A 15873-nucleotide genomic window follows, 5' to 3' on the forward strand; every position below is an offset into this window, starting at 1 on the left:
TAATTCATATCAAATATGAGTGATAACCTACAGTAGCCAGGGCCCAGTAAAAGTTACCACATTTCACTGATACAACTGCCTGCTTTTTTCATTGTGACATCCTGGAAAAAGGTACAACTTAAATCAGTAACACTTTACCACCACTATAAGCATGTTTTCACACTATTATATCTCTGAAATCAGATTGTATCTTATGTCTTAGAGTTGATTAAATACTTTAATTCACTAACTGAAGTTATGTGTAACTGCCTAGACTTGAGTTAAAAAAATGAATGATTATAGTATCATGTATGAAGCATCCTTCTGATGAACTAAAGTAATATAGAAAAGGTAGGTCAAAGGAAAATGTTTTCCATCTACATTTGCAGTGAAGGCAACAGGGCAGTGGTGCGGGGGCGGGACAAGAAAAATAGAAAGACAAATGTTTATTCAAACATCCTGAAGCCTCGTGGGGGTGGGGTAGGCGGGGGGCGGGGGGTGGAGAGGGAAGAGCCGCAAAGAATTCCTACATACATTCCCACCCACATACTGCAAAAAGGAAAAAACCACACAACAGAGGCAGACTGCATGGTCACAGTCTGTCCATAAAGTGGAAACCAGTCTCACACTTTATAATCACACCTTCTATGCTGCCATAGACGCCGGCCTCCGGTGTGAGGCATCGAGTTTCACAGCTATGCTCAAACACAGGGCTGTTAACACTAATCCACAGCAAGATCTGTGGATGAGAATAAAGTAAGATAGGTAAACACCCACATGAAATATGGCCCCAATTAGTTGGGGACTCAACAACAAACACTTGTCCTACAGATTATTCCTCTGTTACTTTGGCAAATGAATAAACCAGTAACGACTGGATGCTGTGCGCATCAACACAGCAGCCCACACTTGGAGACTTTTTTTTTGAAATCACATTCAAGTTTGTTCATCTTCAGCAACCTCCTAAATGGTTTCTATTTCTATTAGAAACTAAACAATTTTCTTTGACATCACAAGGAATATAGCCTCTGTCTCATTAGAAAAAGATGCAGTTACAAATTGAAACCAAGACAGACTCTTTGATAAATAAAAAAATGACAGATTAATTTCAATTTTTTCCTTTAAATAACACAATAAAAATCAAAGCCTATTTCCACCAAAAGCCTGCCCAGAAAACTACTGATGGGATTTGCCAATAATCCAGAATTGATGTTATAAAGTCAGACAGGAGTACACCAAGTCCATCAAAGTTGTTATAAAGCAAATTCTCGTCTGTTACTGGCACCCAAGTATCTCGAAATTAAATCCAGAACTCCACCACCATAAATATTTTGCAAACTCAATACTGTTTCATCATGCTAGAGATGAGCTTTACCAGTTGTTTTCAATCAGACAAATAAGAAACCATTAAAATCTGATGTGCTGACCTAAACTATAAAAGAAGCTATAAAATTATACAATAAGCTACCCCACATTCCAAACCAGGAAAGCCTTTTATCTTTTTGTGTTGTTGTTGGTAATTATATTATGTCTTTATCAGGAGGGAGCTAACATAAAAACAACTTTCATTTAAAAAGAAATAAATAAAAAGAAAGATTACATGGAGTGATGAAAGAAAACATGATGGAACATAATTTCAAAATGTTGGCATTCAAGGAACTGTAAAGGCTTTCATTTATTGTGAAATAAAGTAAAATTCATAATCATGATCACAACTCAATAAATGTATTGGTCATATCAAGTTCCTTATTTTTACCATGGGAATAGTAGTAGTCCCTGCTTCACAGATTTATTGTAAGAATTAAATGTGTAAATATGTGTAAAACACTAAGAACAATGTCTAGCATAGCAAGCTGCGTTAATGTTTACTCTTTGGATTAATATTAGCACATATTAGCTATTAGTGGCTGAGTTGGTAAACAAACCGGCTGCAATGCAGATGAGGGTTCAATCCCTGGGTCAGGAAAATCCCTGGAGAAGGAAACAGAAACCCACTTCAGTATTCCTGCCCAGGAAATCCACGGACAGAGGAGCGTGGCAGGCTGTAGTCTATGGGGTTCCAAGAGTCAGACACAACTTAGTGACTAAACCACCACCTATCAGTATCAACGTAAATATTAACATTATCAGCACCATCTGAAGGTCTAGTTCAGCTCAATCAATTCACACAAACTCCATTTCAGCTGCACCCCACAAGGAAACCTCTTCTCACTAACCCAGCTCTTACAGACACAGCTTTCTTCTCAACTCCTACTGCTTTCTGTTAGTCTGAACATACACCAGAGAATTTAATAACATTGCAATTGTTCACTGTCAAGCATGCAAAATTAAATCATCAAATGGATTATAAAAGCCTTTAAAATGAGGAGACCATGAGTATATCATTTTTGCTGTCTTTTCTGGTTCTCAAGCCTCAGACTCTTAGGAGAGCAGAGAGCTCCCTACAGAGCAGAGAGCAACACTGGATCCTTTTCCACCAACACCATTTCAAGTGAGGCAGAAGCTGATAAAACCTGCTGCTGCTACTGCTAAGTCGCTTCAGTCGTGTCCGACTCTGTGCGACCCCATAGATGGCAGCCCACCAGGCTCCCCCATCCCTGGGATTCTCCAGGCAAGAACACTGGAGTGGGTTGCCATTTCCTTCTCCAATGCATGAAAGTGAAAAGTGAAAGTGAAGTCGCTCAGTTGTGTCTGACTCTTAGAGACCCCATGAACTGTAGCTCACCAGGCTCCTCTGTCCATGGGATTTTCCAGGCAAGAGTACTGGAGTGGGGTGCCATTGCCTTCTCCGGATAAAACCTGAGAACACTTTAAAGATACAGATGAGGGTCCTGGCCTTATAGAAAGAGAAACACACATGCTATAATACAGCATAAGTTCAAAGTTAAATCACATGCCTACTGTAATTGCTACTGTGTGTAATTCTAAAGAAGATAATCAGAGCATAAGGGTTAGAAAAGACCTAATGGAGAAGGACCATAAATGTGAAAAGTAAGCCTTATATAAGGAGCTAACAGATAAAGAGCATCAACATGACAGTAAATAATTTTCACATAATTAGAAAAACAGTTAAAACATACTAGGAGTTTAGTACATGCCAGGAACTATCTGTATATGCCAGGAACTATTCTAAGTGCTTTTTTTTTAATATTAATACATTTTCAAAATATCCCTGTGAGAGAGTCACTGCTGTTTCCATCTTAAATGAGAAGTGAGGCACAGAAAAGGTTAAATGATTTTCCCAAGATCATAAGGGTAATAAGTAGAATGGCTTAGTTATGATCCCAGGAATTGGGGCTCTGAAATCCAGACTCTTTATCATCATGTAATACTACTCTCTTTATGAGCTCATATAATTCTCATAACAACCCTTCAAAGGATGTGGGGCATTCCAAATATTGTAATCTATATGAACAGAGTCCCTCAAGCTGTGCCGTCTGAGTGTACCATCTGAGCAGCCACGTGTGGCAGCCATAATGATCTGCATTGTATAGGTATAAAGTTTAATAATTTAGCCCAAGTTGCACAATTAAACAATCAAAATCTGAAATATAGTCAGTCTCACTCTTTTCACTCAGACATGGAATCAGCAATGAAAAGACAGTGTAATAACAAGCAAAATTTATTCTGGGACCCAAAGAGTAAACCACTTTGGTTTGATCAAGAGTAAACACAAAGGATAAAGATACTTAGTTCATTTCCCATCTGATCTCTATGCTCTGAATGGGAGAGAAAAGCCACTGAATGTTCCTGAAAAGCACAGTGTATACATCACTGTTCCAAAGAGCTGAGCCTCCCAATATTATATTACAAGGATGAACTGTGTAACTGTACCAGCAGTATATTACAAGACAATCTCTTCTCCAAAGGAACAAAAATAAAAAATAAAAAAGCAACAAAGAACTGAAGGCTCAGTCAACATCAAGAAGATGGCAGCAATGGATAGGATCTAAACCAAAGGCAGAAAGAAGAGCTTAAAATAGAGCTGTCATGGGATTGAATTCATTAATGGACATAAAAGTATCCGGGAAATAGAAAAATTCTTAACAACTACAGGATGTTAGAGCCCGTTATAATGGAGAAGCAAGGAATATTGAATAAAGGGTGGGATAAGAACTCAGTAAAGTTTTCAAAATCAGCTGGAGTCTATGTTATACAATGTTGTTTCATTTTGCATTTGTAATATTCTAAATTCTCAGAATAGCTTTAAGGAAAATGTAAGAACAATGAATTACAAAATAGAATACAATTAACTGTATTTATTATACTTAAATTTGTACTATTTAAAACCCTTTCAAATGACTACGAAAAAAAGGACTCAAGTAAGAATATAAAACATTAGGGCTTCCCTAGTGGCTCAATGGTAAAGAATCCGCCTGCCAATGCAGGAGACACAAGTTTGATTCCTGATCCAGAAGGGTCCCACATGCTGCAGAGCAACTGAGCCTGAAAGCTGCAGCTACTGAGCCCACCCACAATGGCTGAAGCCTGTGTGCCCTTGAGCCCATGCTGCGCGACAAGAGAAACCGTGGCAATGAGAAGCCTGCGCACCACAGCTAGAGAGTAGCCCCTGTTCTCTATAGAGAAAAGCCCATGCAGCAACAAAGACCCAGCACAGCCAAAAATTAAGCAAATTCCTTTAAAAAATATAAAACGTTACATAAGCAATCAAGATGTCTTTCACTAGTAGGTAGATGGATACACTGTAGTATATGCAAACAGGGTATTAATTCAGTGCTAAAAATAAATGAGTTCTCAAGTCTTAAAAAAGTATGGAGGGAACTTACATGCATATTGTTAAATGAAAGAAGCCAATCTGAAAAGGTTACATACTGTATGATTCCAACTATATGATATCCTATAAGAAGCAAAACTACACAATCGGTAAAAAGATTAGTGGTTGCCAGGGAGAGGTGTGAACAGGCAGAGTACACAGGATTTTTATAGCAGTGCAAATAGTGCAGTGATGGTACATTTGTCCATACCCACAGAATGGGATACATCTGTCCATACTAGAATACCCATAGAATGTCCATACCCATACCCACCACCAAGACTAAACTGCTACATAAGGTATAGACTGGGACAGAGGAGCTCAGTGGGCTGCAGTCCATGGGGTCGCTAGAGTCGGACACGACTGAACGACTTCACTTTCACTTTTCACTTTCATGCATCGGAGAAGGAAATGGCAACCCACTCCAGTGTTCTTGCCTGGAGAATCCCAGGGACAGGGGAGCCTGGTAGGCTGCTGTCTGTGGGGTCGCACAGAGTCAGACAGGACTAAAGTGACTTAGCAGCAGCAGCAGCAATTATACTATGTCAATGTAGGTTCACCAATTGTAACAATGTACCATTCTGGAGGGGGATGTTGATAATGAGGAAATGTTATGCTTATAGGGGCAGGGAGGCTATGGGAAATCTCTATACCGTCCCCTCAATTTTCCCGTGACTCTACAACTGCTCTTGAAAATAGGCTTAATATAAATAAAAACATACAAGAGCTTTTTGGCTTTATGATCTGCACATATGATGTATTTATTCATGCTTCTATTTGGATGCTGGAAAACTATTTGAGAAAAATAACATTTATTAAGACTTAATATTAAGTCTGATACTTGTTTTCATAAGTCATTTTATCCTCAGCCACTCTATCACATAGGAATTAACACATCCATTTTGCAGCCGAGAAAACTGAGTCCTGGTTAAGAAATTCATGTAAGGAACTTATGAAGGTGAAGATCTAGCAATCTCTAAGCCTCTTAGAGACATATGATTGCAAATTCAAAACTCCTTTTTGCCCCACTAAACCATCAAGTCAAACCTCTAAGCATCACTTAGTTCAATAACAATTTCATAAATCTGAGTAGGACTTTTGTGATCTCTGGCTCTTATAACAGAAAATGAGTGGAAAGCCTACATCAGGTACTCGCTTCTATCAACTACTAGTGAAAGCTGAACTAGCTTCAGAAGCCTCTGCATTACTGTAAAAATACATTCCATAAAGGGAATCCCAATATTTCAATGGCAACGAGGAAAGAAATGTAATGGCAAATACTGAAGTCAAAGTCTAAATGAGACTGGTTTATCCCCCAACAATAAGGTTTCTGGAAAAGAAATGCAACCATTTCCAAATGCTCAACAGGAATTGGAGATTGGACAAAAATAAATAACCCGTAAAAGTGACATTAAGCAGTCGGTGGTACGTTCTTCTGTACTTGATAATGAAACCAAGTATTTTTCTTTTAAGATGTTGATATAATTGTGATTTTTTTTAAAAATTACAGTTGCCTTTAAGTACCAATATGTGAGGAAAACATAAATGAGAGGCAGAGGTAATTAACATAGTTCTTGTCTAATAATTAAAGGGTCTTTCTTCACCAGATTCAAAATTACCCCTTTCCATTATTCCACATATAGGCAGCAGCTCAGTAAGACCAAATTATTTTCTGAGGGAGTAACATAATTTGTATCTGGCACACAATTAACATTCCTGAGTGAAAGAATGAATGAATTGTCATTTGGAGACAAATTAGAAATATAAATCCATCCTTGAAAAGAAAGGCGGTCTCTTTACCGACTTCACCTTTTATTCTTTTCAAAATACAATTTACTAACGAATACATTTACCTTAAGTTACACATTTCACAAAATAAAGACATATTTACCTGTTTGATGGCACACCTTTTGCCTACCTTCATTCACTGTTGTCAGAGACACTAATAAACTGCTTTAAAACTTGCACAGCCTCCCAACCAGCTGCACAGCAACGCCCACACTCCTTAGCAAGGCACACTTCACCACCTCCCATCCAGTCACATCTCCCTATCTCTGCACAAGCCCAGGCAAAGACTGTGATTAGCAAATCTAGGCTGAATCCGAGACACCTGGGGAGAGAAAGGGCGAGAAGGAAAGAGAAAGGAAAAAATAAAACAATCCAGGAAATTCTGTTGTGCACCCTGGATTGGGGAATTATAATCTCCAATTTACAAAGGATGTAATTTAAACTCAGAGAGTAAGAGAAATAGCTAACATTACAGTCAGCTAAGAAGGACCCCAGATTATATGGACCTTAGAATTCTTCAAGGGCCTGGGCTCAAGCACGGGAAATATAAAGCTTCACCTCTTCTTCGTGCTCCTTGTTGGTTTTTGTTTTTGTTTCCTTTTCCTTTATTTTTAACTTCTATCTGAATGAGAAGGATTAGATACCTTAAAAAGTGCTGATTTCAGGCAGAAATACTGGTTTTGAGCTTAAATACATTGTTTGTCTTGGAAACTTGAGCACTTCGGCAAGACACAGGGATCCTGAGCGTCCTCTCCTTCTTTCATGTTGCTCATTTCACGTTTCCTTATGCTTCTCAACACGCCTGTTCTTCTAGAATCTTTCAGAGTGATTCTGGTGGTGGTGCTGTGGGAACTACCACCTGGTAATGACCAAGTCACTTGAGAAGGGTCTGAACTGTAAGCACCCAACTACAGTTAAGAGAAGAGCAAGTACCTGGTCTGACAGAAGAAAAAAAAGCTTTGACCAGGAAGAGATTTAAGGAAAGAAGTTTGGAGTCAGAAAGTCCTAGATGAACATCTGGTCTCTTCCCAGTCTGGTGTGAGTCACTAGACAGGGTACTTGTTCTGGCATGTAAAATGCCTGTCTCACAGGATTGTGAGAATTAAATAAATTTGCATATGTAAAGGACTTAACACCTAAGAGAAGTCAGTAAGTTGCAGCCAGGGGTTCAGTAGTAGAATCTGAATTTATAAGAACTCAGAGAAGCCTTACAGCACACTTGTGGTTCAGGACTAAACCCACCAACAGCCAGAGGGGCTGCAGGTTGCAGGCGGCTTCATTCCTAGGAACAGAAAGAAACTGCAAGAAGAAACGGTGCTAAAGGAGCCATGACAGGCCATAAAATTCAATCAACTGCACCACCCTTGGCTATTTGGCTGGCTGGTCCTATCACACCAAGGCATGTGATCTGACTTCAAAATCCTGCTTAGAACAAGACCATTACTTCAGCTAACACGTGTGTACTAAATACCTACTCTACCCCAATCATGGGGAGGTACAAGGAAAGCAAGAATCCAGCCCTCAAGGACTTTACAATGTAATCAAACAAAGATTAATTCACCTGAAAGACAGCCAGCCACCAATTAGCTCAAAAAAGCAAACATCTGTGAAGAATTGGGACTGTTCTTTAAAAATGGACTTATTCCATACCAATACTCCTAATCAAGTTATACCAGCAAATATTTCACTTTATTCAGGTTGTTAAAGCTACCTTCACTTCTAGATAAGCACATAAGTAGTGTTAAGCCCATCAAGTAAAATTTGCCTAAATAAAAAATATTTGTTATAGGGGTTCAAGAAAGGTTATATTTAAAATTTCTTCCCAGATTTATTCAACATATCTATCATTAAATTTCTCATTTTTGAGTGATAGTAATCAACCTAATCACAATAATACACTGATTATGATGCCATATTTTTTCTATTAAAGTCAGGACTGTTCTCTGAATTTGCACTTTTGCATACTATTATATAAACTATGAGTTATAATCTCAAATGACAGCATTTGAAAAGAAACAGCATTATTTAAGGTTGGCTTTTTTGCTTGACTAGAAACTTTAGTAATTGAAGTTAAAAACTAAATTCATAATTCATAATTTTAGGCTATTGTTAAATATATGTAGTATAAATTCAATTCTTGTCACTGAAAATTCAATTATATGAAGCTTATTTCAAATTTGCCCCAGTCCCTTCTGTAAGAAGCCATATTATAAACTTTCTGCAGATCAATTTGTCCTCTAAGTATTAGATGTCTCATTCATAAAAATGAACCCTCACATCAACCTAAATGATATCTGAACTAAATGGCAAAATTGATAAAATTTAGAATTACAATTCCCTGACAAATTCAAGATTTGACATTTTTACAAGCCACAATTTTTCTTTTTCACTAGCAATCTGAAAAATATTTTATATTCTTTCATTGATAACAAAGAAGCTGTCAACTCCCACTCAAAAAAAAATTAGTGATGACAATGACAGTCTAAAAAATAGGAGTTTGTTGCTGAAAGGGTCATAAGAGGTAACTCTAATATACACATCAATATTCCATGGCAGCACTCACTTCTTTTAGCAAGGATTGTACATGATTAGTTGTGAAATCACTGTTCTTTTAAGAGCATAAATTTATAATGAGACAGGGAATTATAAAGGATATTCTTCTAAAAATTTTCCCATCTCAAGAATTTTGATCTCTCTTGTTTAAAACACTCTGCAGAATTTTACAAATCCCAGGAAATGACATTATTCCAAGTTATTTATTTCTTTTTACTATAAAAATAGACACATGGAAGTTATATAATTTGTCACTGCAAACCACAGTCATAAATTATTATTCAAAGAGAAAAAGGTTAATAAGGCAGAATATGTAAGGAATTTTTCAGGTAAGCTTATAACAGTTAAATTTCTCTATTAAAATGATTTATTTTTGCTTTATTATTATTCAGATTAAAAACAGATATTATTTTGCTACACATATATAACCCATAGATGTTTAATCAAGATATTTTTTCACATCACACTAGATTCTTACCTTTATAAGTAAAAGGAAGCACTATTTTTTGATAGTCAAGGAAAATATTACTTGATTTTCTGCTTAAAGGCTGGAAATAGAATGTTCAAATGCTGAAAAATCTGGTATTTTCGAAATAAAATTCAACTGAAGAGACTCTAGATCTACTGACACAAACTGCAAATCAATTTCTCATTAATTCCATGGACTTATACAGAACAAGAGGTAAAGAAAAACCTCTTTGCCAATGTGCTAAATGGCGGTCACTCCTGTTTTCCCCAGTTGTATTATGAAATGTTCCAAACAGAGGCCCATGTCATTACTAGATCTGTTAACAGTTTCACAGCTCAGAGTCTGGCTTCATTTGTTAAGCATCAAGCTACCCTATCACTTGTATAGAGCTGAAAAGGTTGTTATGGTTCATAATGTAAAACTCACAAAAGTGCACAGCTGCTGTTCATATTAAGGAAGTCTGTTATAATAATGATGTCACGGAAAAAGGCTGGAATCTATTTCATGTACCAGACAGTCATTCAATTTCTCCAGTCAATACAGGTATACCAGTTGCACCATAAACACGGTGGTAGCATTACAATAAGTCAGAAAGTTCAATATACACATACAAAAAAATCACCGAGGGCAGGTAATTAGGACCTATTTATAGTTCTGCCTTCAGAAGCTTCACTTACCACTGGGACTACCCAAAAAATACACATGTCACCATCTAACTGCCTGACACCCTATTGTGAATCACAGTACTTTGTAAAAATTACAATATAAATCATTAGGCTCTTGATGGACAGTATACAAGGTCATCTAAACAAACAATTTCTCTTTAGCTATGACCTGTATCTACATAGGAAGTGTGATGAATTAAATCCTGGCCTTCAGAGAAATGCAAAGTAACAATGCATTATTAATGTTAAGAGCTAACCTATGAATTTAAACCCTGCTACCATTTGCTTTGGCACAGAATGTCAAGCTTCCGACCATGGCCGAGAGAAGACACCATGTCGAAGTGCACTCTGGTTCCCGTATTTCAGTGTTCCTATACAACAAGACGGGATTTCCCTGGTGGCTCAGATGGTAAAGCGTCTGTCTACAATGCAGGAGATGCGGGTTCGATCCCTGGGTTGGGAAGATCCCCTGGAGAAGGAAATGGCAATCCACTCCAGTACTATTGCCTGGAAAATCCCATGGACAGAGAAGCCTGGTAGGCTACAGTCCATGGGGTCGCAAAGAGTCGGACACCACTGAGTGACATGGCTATGGCTATACAACAAGACATACAAACCATCTTCCAAAAGAGAAATTTTAAAGTAATTTTAGAGATACATGAATATAAAATAGTTTCTACTTTATACCTCTGTAGCATTTTAATGATTCTCATGAAATTACAAATTAAAGAAAAATTCTAAACATCAAAAGTACAAAAGATAACTATTAAAATTATTTAAATGCTCTTGAGATAAAAACAGAGCAGATGCCAAACATTGAAAAAGGCCTAAATTCTAGTTTAGGGCAAATGTGCCACTAAGTACTTGTTTAATCTTAAACAATTCGTTTAACAGCACTCAATTTCAGTTTCCTTTACTTTAAAAATTAAAACCACGAGAAATGACAGTATATAAAGTTCCATTTTCCCACATTAGTATTTTTCAACCAATAGGCATCAGGTATGGGAGGACCAAGGAGAAGGCAATGGCACCCCACTCCAGTGCTCTTGCCTGGAAAATCCCATGGACGGAGGAGGCTGGTGGGCTGCAGTCCATGGGGTGGCACAGAGTCGGACACAACTGAAGCGACTTAGCAGCATGGGGGGACCAAGCCTCTAAATGATGATGGCTCAACCGTACTTGTCCATGCAGGGCACTGTCCTATACACTGAATGCATTAATTCATTTAACATTTAAGCAAACCTATCTGTTACATACTATTATTATTGCCCTCATTTAGAGGTAAAGACAATAAATGAATTCATTTAACACTTAAACAAACCTATGTGTTAAGTACTATTAGTATTATCCTCATTTAAAGGTAAAGATAAGTAGGAAAGAAGAGTAAACATTTACATCCATGCCAGCTGATTCTGGAGAAGGCAATGGCACCCCACTCCAGTACTCTTGCCTGGAAAACCCCATGGATGGAGGAGCCTGGTAGGCTGCAGTCCATGGTGTCGTGAAGAGTCAGACACGACTTCGAGACTTCACTTTGACTTTTCACTTTCATGCATTGGAGAAGGAAATGGAAACCCACTCCAGTGTTCTTGCCTAGAGAATCCCAGGGACGGGGGAGCCTGGTGGGCTGCCGTCTATGGGGTCTCACAGAGTCGGACACGACTGAAGCAACTTAGCAGCAGCTGATTCTAGGACCAGTTTTTTTCATGACCATACTTGGTTATTCAGTCGCTAAGCTGTGTCCTGACTGCATTATACTGCGATATTCTTAGGAATGAAGAGGTTTGGCTGTTTTAATTTTCTAATAATAAGGAAAAATAAAAATTTAAGAGTGGAAGGTTTGCTGACTGAAGATATTACAGTGCTTTAGATCACAGCAGCTCTACAATAGACTACAATATGCAAAGAAAGTATTAGATAATCCCTGCTGCTAAGTCGTTTCAGTCGTGTCCGACTCTGTGCGATCCCATAGACAGCAGCCCACCAGGCTCCCCCGTCCCTGGGATTCTCTAGGCAAGAACACTGGAGTGGCTTGCCATTTCCTTCTCCAATGCATGAAAGTGAAAAGTGAAAGTGAAGTCGCTCAGTCATGTCCAACTCTTAGTGACCCCATGGAGTGCAGCCCACCAGGCTCCTCCATCCATGGGATTTTCCAGGCAAGAGTACAGGGGTGGGATGCCTTCTCTGTGATAATCCCTAGAGCTCGTAATTAGTTTTATTTCATCCACAAAACGCAAACATGTTCTCAATATTACAAATAAGACCATATCATATGGACACACTATCCTATGCCTGTAACTCTTAGGCAAAAATCCTTAACATCTGCTTATATCTGGAGTTGTACTCTGAAGCTAGAATTCAGTCCAATAATGGTATGCCATAAAGTGACAGCAACAATTAAATTTGATATTAGCTATAAGATGACATTTAAACATGGTATTTGTTCCATATAACTACAGCTTGAAAATGAAATGTTTCAAACATGATTATTTATAAGTGAAGGCAAACCCTACTTATTAGCATGAAAACAGTTTTGTTTAATTTACTACCTATTGAGACTTGCTTATTTGGTTGGTTAACAATAAGTAAGCAAAGAATAGTTTAATCTCAGTGGCATGAAACATAAATATTCATAAATTCTAAAGCTTAATGTCTTGACAAGAGTGTGAGATAATCACAAAATTTCCTACATGTTCCCAGTCATTTATGGTCATTAATCAGTTAACTTTACAGATAGAAAAGACCTTACATATTTTTTTTTTACTAAAGTGGTAAAATACAGAGAGTCTATTCCTCTATTTTAATAGGCCTCAATAGCTCTAAAATCTCTGAGAATTCAAACTCTTTCCTTGCATCTTCATGCAGCTATGAAAATAAAATTATTCTGATACCATTTAAATTCTTTCCTGCCACAACATAAATACACATGCCAAAGTATGCAAGATTAAAAGAAAAATCCATTTATCAGCACCAGCGCTACATAAAAACCAATCCTAGTCCTCCCACTTTTTCTCCTTCTGAAGCAACAATGATAGGCAGGTAGACCTCAAATTAGACTTGCTTGTCTGGCTTCTAGTCCCTCGCCTGTACCTAAGCACTCTGTAATCAGAGAACTCCTTTCACTGTAAATAGCCCCTATACAAGGTAAGTGTGGAAACAGCTTCTAAATCATTTGAAACATTTTCGGCACAGCTGGCAGAACACCTGTTAATATTTGAAAGTAGATGAGTGATGTTTGAAACACAAAACAATAGAAACTAAAGGACTGTTCACACAACTTTCACTGCACACTTTTCAGACAACTTTAAATATACTCAAGGACTTTGGTGAAAAAGCAACAAATTACAGTTAGGTTACCATTTTCATATTCTTCTTGAAAACAGAGATCAACCCACTGAAACTAAGCTCCCCAAAATGAGTTGTTACTAGGTCAACAATCTCACAGATGTGAGAAAGTCCTATAAAATGCTACTTTTTCTTTTTTTTCAATTTCTTTATATTGCCTATACCATCTGCTAACTCTCACTTTAATTTTTAACCTTTTTAAATATCTAAATATATTTTACAGCTAAAAACGGAAAATATCTAGAAAGGAAGTATTACCTTTACTATTTTGAACTGCTAAATGATTACTCAAAGTTTGTTACCAGCACTTTTTAGTTTTTTTTAGCACCTGTAGGAGAACCCGGATGCACATTTCACAAATAAAATGTAGAAGGTATATAAATAAAGAACCTAGTTGAACTTTGAAAGACTTTTCACCAAAACAAACAAAAAATGGCTTCAATCATTAACATTTAAATATTCAAATGAGGTATCTGACTTTTTACCAATGAGAACTCATTTCCAACCAATCAATAAGCATTTATTGATTCCTTATAATGTACCTACTACCATGTACCTCAAAATTCAGATCAACTTTTCTGCATGGAGTTGGAAAAAACAGAAGCAGAGAAATCAATTTTTAAAATCTTTGCTAAAATTCAGTCATTTGAGGATAAAAGCCTTGGAAAGGATTGTGAAAGTGAGAATAAATTTTAGGGGTTACCTCTGGAGACCAACAGAGGACAGAGTAACAGAGCTTGGTAATACTTTCAATTCAAGGTAAAGCAGAGGAACAAGTTTGGTGCAATTACGTCAGTCTCAGTGCATAGCTAACAATATGGTAGAGAAATGCTGAAATGAGTGATAATCTAAGCTGACTAGCAATCCAGTGGCCCCACAGTAAATCAGCCTATAGATATTGTACAATTGAGTAAATACTATTTCTTCCCAAGTTCAACAACTGTGACAAAGACAAAAAAAAAAAATCTTTAAGAACTTCAAACTGGCAAAACTACAGAAATTTTTATCACCAGGAATTATGACACATTGAAAATACCATAAGCAATGTTGCAGAAGCCTGAATTTATAAGAAGTCAGGTGGAAAAATTAACCAGACCCAGTGTCCCATTGTATCTTGAACAATTCCTGCTTTGTTAGTTCATAAATGTTTGATTTTTACGTCACCATAATGATAACACCCACATGCATTAGTATTGCTGGTTTAGTTCCTAGACACACACAAAAAAAGGGTGAGTAGTATTAATTTGTAATAGTATATAATTCAAAACAAACAACTCATGTTAAAGCACTGACCACACCAACTAACTAGAATACTGTTGAAATTCTCCAGGTCCTTTCACAACTGCTGCATTCTTTCAACTGTGGCAAATGTATCCTAAAATGGTTTTGGCTTTAAAATGTGTTAAACCAAAACAAGATACTTTCCTAATTAATATCTGGAAAGTTATATCAAACTATGAAAATAAGGAAATATAACCACTAAATCTAAAAACTGGAAAATAACAAATGAGGTTTTTCACCTCATATATACCGAAGTGTGTTAGCAACATGCCACCTGTACTGATGGTTTCCATCAAGAAATTAAGAGAAAATAAGAAAGCTGTGACGAGATAGCAAATGTTAGTTATCAGTTTGCTTTGGATCTGACTTTAATGAATAAAGCTTATGAAATTTACAAACTTGAGAAAGTCAGGAAACTCATACTACCTTAATCCAGGAAAACTTTGCAAATGTGCAAGTACAGTGGACCCTCAGGCTGACTTTCAAACTGATATTTAAATTTTCATGACAACCTAATAACATCACAGACCACCAGCCTATCCAGAACTATCACTTCTATGTTGAAGAGTTTAGTTATTATCCTGATAGTGTTGGTTACTCCCTAATTATGAGAACCATAAAAATTATTCTAGAGGAAAGGAGAAGTGAGGGAAAAACTCAAGTTTGCAGTTACAGTTCTTTGTGACTCACATACACAATTCTCAGTCTATCACTTTAAGCATCTGGTTCCATCACCAATTTCCGTAATCCTTTGCTGAAAGTCGGTGATACTCAATTTAGGATGTCAGAGTCCTAAGAAATTTTATTCATCAAATGGTAAAGGGAACACAGTAACTAAAAGCTGAGTTTATGGAATCAGGTCTGGAGTCCTGGGTAAAGCTTAAAAACTTCTCTTTGCCCTGCTTTCCTTCCACAGAGGGCAGAGGTAGAAAAGAAAGTTAAAGTGACAGTCGCTTGGTGGGGACCAACTCTTCGCAACCCCATGGACCATAGCCCACCAGGCTCCTCTGTCCATGGAA

The 15873-nt window shown here is 37.3% G+C and overlaps 1 protein-coding gene across 15 annotated transcripts in view; it reads right to left on the minus strand.

The window, feature by feature from the left end:
* The window catches only part of BMPR1B (bone morphogenetic protein receptor type 1B), a 449057-nt gene that overhangs the window by 214803 nt on the left and 218381 nt on the right, over window positions 1-15873 (minus strand). For 5 of the 15 annotated variants that reach the window (XM_010805980.4, XM_059887371.1, XM_059887372.1 and 2 more), the window contains exon 1: window positions 6645-6868. The exons of 3 other annotated variants lie outside the window; for them this stretch is intronic. The gene's annotated coding sequence lies outside the window, so the exon portion shown is untranslated. Of the gene's footprint in view, window positions 1-6644; window positions 6873-15873 lie in introns of those variants that run through there. 7 more of the 15 variants (XM_059887382.1, XM_059887380.1, XM_059887381.1 and 4 more) reach the window with 3 other exon arrangements.

This window comes from Bos taurus, chromosome 6 (assembly GCF_002263795.3).
Source record: "Bos taurus isolate L1 Dominette 01449 registration number 42190680 breed Hereford chromosome 6, ARS-UCD2.0, whole genome shotgun sequence".
NCBI classification, from domain to species: Eukaryota; Metazoa; Chordata; class Mammalia; order Artiodactyla; family Bovidae; genus Bos; species Bos taurus.